A 4,276-nucleotide genomic window follows, 5' to 3' on the forward strand; every position below is an offset into this window, starting at 1 on the left:
CCACTTGGAAGGCTGAGTGGAAGTATCGCCGGAGCCCAGCAGGCAAGGCTACGGTGGCCAGGAGCAGCCACTGCACTCTAATTTGGGTGACAGAGTGAGACTCCAACTCAAAAAAATAAATAAATAAATTTCTAATTCTGGCCTGAGCATGGTGGATCAGGCCTGTAATCCCAGCACTTTTGGAGGCCAGGGCAAGAGGATTGCTTGAGCCCAGGATTTGGAGACCAGCCTGGGCAACATAGCGAGATCTCATCTCTACAAAAAATCAAAAAAGTAGCCGGTCATGATAGCATGTGCCTTTAGTCCCAGCTACTTGAGAGGCTAAAGCAGAAAGATCACCTGAGCCCAGGAGGTTGAGGTTGCAGTGAGCTGTGAGTGCGCCACTGCACTCTCACTCTAGCCTGGGCAACAGAGTGAGACCCCCAACTCAAAAGAAGAAAAAACTTCTAATTCTGCTGGGAAGAAAGTTCAGTCCCCCCGTAGCTAGGAGGCCAGGTGTCATGTCTGTTTCTCTAGGTATACAGGTGTAAGCCTCTGTGTCACGGGCTATGTAAGATGCAATGTGCATGACAGAGGTGTGCCCTACGGGGGACTCTGCAGTTGTCACTGCACAGGGTGCCACACCAGATAGGGCCGTCATGCAGCTCTGTGCTTCCAGCCAGGGCTGGAGGTGAGATGCCATCTGCTGTCCTAGCAATGCTCCCAGCTCGCCCTGAGGGGCATCCCTTTCTAGTTCACACACCCAGAGCTGCACTTTTTCTCATTCTCATACAAGCATTTGTGCAGACTGGGGGCACCTCTGCTTGCATCCAAGTCTCTCCGCCATCCTCCTTTTCTTCCTTCTCTAAGGAACAGGGCTCAAGAAGCCATGCACTTCACCTTGAAGTACAACAGCCCTGTAAGATAATAGGTCCCAAGCTGTTTATATTGCAAACAAGCGTATCACCTGCCCAGGTGAACTGCCTTAGAAACAGTGCTTGCATAACAAATGGATACCAGCTGGAGTACAATCCCTGAACAAATTATGCTCCAGCTTTCCTGACTTGGAATCTGCCCGGCTGAGTTAGAGGCCAATATGCAAACTGGCTGGACACTCCTGCAGTTCCCAGCCAGCCCAAAAGCTCCAGCAAAATGTTCCTTAAAAGGCTCCCTCAGGCTAGGCAAAATGGCTCATGCCTGTAATCCCAGCAATTTGGGACGCTGAGGCAGGAAGATCAGCTTGAGCCCAAGAGTTCAAGACCAGACCGGGCACCATTAGCGAGACCTCGTCTCTACAAAAAATTAAAAAATTAGCTGAGTGTGGTGGCACACTCCTATAGCCCCAGCTACTCGGGAGGCTGAGGCAGAAGGATCTCTTGAGCCAGGAGGCTGAGGCGAGCTGTGATCGTATCTGCCACTGCACTCCAACCTGGGTGACAGAGAGGACCTTGACTCAAAAAAACAAGACTCCCTCTTTTGTTATGTCCTTGTAGCCTCAAAGCATATCTTCAGGCTACAGGCTTCACCTTCTGGGGTCTGCTTCCCTATCCTGTCCTTTCTGTCTGTACTGTGGTTCTACCTAGAGTGATTTTGCCTCAGCCCCCAGGGGCATTTAACAATGACTTGGAGTTATTTCTGGTTGTCACAACCTGGGAAGGGGTACTAATGTCATCAGAGGAGCAGAGACCAGGGACCTATTAACCTTCCTACAGTGCACAGGACAGTGTCACACAGCGAAAAATGATCAGGTCCACAATGTCCATAGGCCCGGGCTGAGAAGTTCTCACTGCACCTGCTTCACCTGGATCTTGTGACTTGGATCTGAATCTTACGCCCCTGTGGACACTTGAACTGATGTCTCACCACCCTTGGTCCCGAGCCTGCTCTCACTTGGATGTAGATGTTGAGTTCCTTTTTGTTACTCACCAGGTTTCTATAAATTCCTTCAGGCCCTTCTTGGGGCTCTTCCTGCCGCCTGCCATCCCCAAAGGTCAAGCAAGGCCCTGCAAAACCTATCTAGTTAATGCTAATACCTTCTTAGTTCTTTGTTTGTTTGTTTTGAGTCAGAGTTTCCCTTATAATCACGTCTTATTGCAGCCTCAACCTCTGAGGCTCAGGTGATTCTTCCACTTGGGTAGCTGGGAGTACAGTTGTGCGCCACCATGCCCGGCTAATTTTTTTATATTTTGTAGAGACGAAGTGGCTCTATGTTGCCCAGGCTGGTCTCAGACTCCTGGGTTCAAGCAATCCTCTCACCTTAGCCTCTCAAACTGCTGGGATTACAGGCATGAGCCACCACACCCAACCTGTACTTCTTTAAATAATAGATTCCAAACCAAGCGCAGTGGCTCATGTCTGTAATCCCAGCACTTTGGGAGACGGAGGCGAGAGGATTGCCTGAGCTCATGAGTTCGAGACCAGCCTGGGCAACTTGGCAAGACCTCCTCTCTACGATAAATCAAAAATTTAGCTGGGCGTGGTGGCGTGTGCCCGTGATTCCAGCTACTCGGAAGACTGAGGTGGAAAAATCACCTGAGTTCAGCAGGTCGAGATGCGGAGTGGGGCACATGGCCACAAGTGTGCCACTGTACTCCAGCCTGGGCAACAGAGTGAGACTCCAACTCAAAAAATAAAAATAAAAAACAAACAAACATTAAACAACAACAGCAGAACCATACCCCCATCCCCAAGATGTCCATGTCCTAAGCCCCAGAACTTGTAAATATGTTACCTTACATGGCAAAGGGGACTTCGCTGATGTGATGAGACAGAGAGGGTTATCCTGGATTATCTGGGTGAGCCCATACAAATTGCATGGATCCTTAAACAGGGAAACCCTTTCCCAGTTGCCGTCAGAGAAGTGGACATGACTACAGAAGATGGACCAGAGATATGTAGCATTGCTGGCCCTTATGATAGAGGAACGAAACCATGGGCCAAGGAATACGTGTGGCCTCCAGAAACTGGAAGAGGCAAGGGAGTGGAGGCTCTTAGGGAGAAAAGAGCATAGCCTTGCTGACACCTTACTTTGAGACTAGTGAGACCACGTGGAACTTCTGTGAGGCATGCTAGTAAATTAATTGAAGCCAAAGAGGGAGTCATGGGAACCTCAACTTGAAGCCCATCAGTCAGAAGTTCCAGAGGCCCCAACTTGAGATTGGTGTTTGGGGTCGGGGACAATCTTGGGGACGAGTCCTCAACCTGTGAGATCTACTTTCTCCAGGTATAGGGTGTTGGGACTGAATCGAAGGACACCCGGCTGGTGTCCACCGCTCGGTTGTGGGGAGATACCCCCACATCTGGTCGCAGAGGTCTTCTGTGTTGATGATTGGTGTAGTGTGCGAGCAGAGGGGAAAATCCTGACATGAGAGAGTTTTCCTAAAGCACGATATCTTTTATTTTTGTTTTTGTTTTGTTTTGTTTTGTTGGGTTTTTTTTGAGTTGGAGTCTCACTCTGTCACCCAGACTGGAGTGCAGTGGCCACTCCCAGCCACCGCAGCCTCGACTCCTGGGCTCCGGTGATCCTTCCGCCTCAGCCTTCCAGGTAGCTGGAACCACAGACGCACACTATCACACCCGGCTAATTTTTGATTTATTGTAAAGATGAGGTCTCGCCAAGTTATCCGGGCGGGTCTCGAACCCGCGGGCTCAGGCAATCCTCTCACCTTGGCCTCCCAAAGTGCTGGGATTACAGGCTGAGCCACTGAGCCCAGCCTATTTTTGTATTTTTAAGCTTTGACATCTGGGGCCTTGCTATCCTGGGGTTAGCCAATCCCTCGAGACAGCCACCAATTGCCAGGGTGCTTTACAAATGCAAATCAACTTCTCCAGAGACCACACCCCAACCACCTCCTTTAGGGGTTCCCACACTCCAGGGCCCCATCCCCTGCCCTGCTCACCCCAGGGACAGGAACTAGACGACTAGGGACAGCCTCTATGCCCTAGAGTCTGCTGAAACTATTCAGACAATTCAGTCCTAAACCTGATTACCCTGCCTGGCTCATGTCTTCCCACCCAAACCACAGTAAAAGTTCCTGCCCACGTTTTCCTCTGCTTCCTCTGCCTCCCGACTGACCTTGGTGTTTTCCCATGGCGTAGCATGGGATCTGTGAGCACCATAAACCAACTCTTCATTAGCAGTCATCTCATCTTTTATTATTATTTAGACCTTGAGGTGCCTAGATAATCATAAAACCTATATTTTAAAACAGAGGACACTCCAGTAGCCCTGTGGAGAAGGCCATGTGGAGAGAGAGGCAAAGTAGCTAATACTGGTTAGGTATAAACAGATACATTA

Source organism: Carlito syrichta, unplaced genomic scaffold (genome assembly GCF_000164805.1).
Source record: "Carlito syrichta isolate Samal-C Ts95f unplaced genomic scaffold, Tarsius_syrichta-2.0.1 Scaffold304445, whole genome shotgun sequence".
Taxonomy (NCBI): domain Eukaryota; kingdom Metazoa; phylum Chordata; class Mammalia; order Primates; family Tarsiidae; genus Carlito; species Carlito syrichta.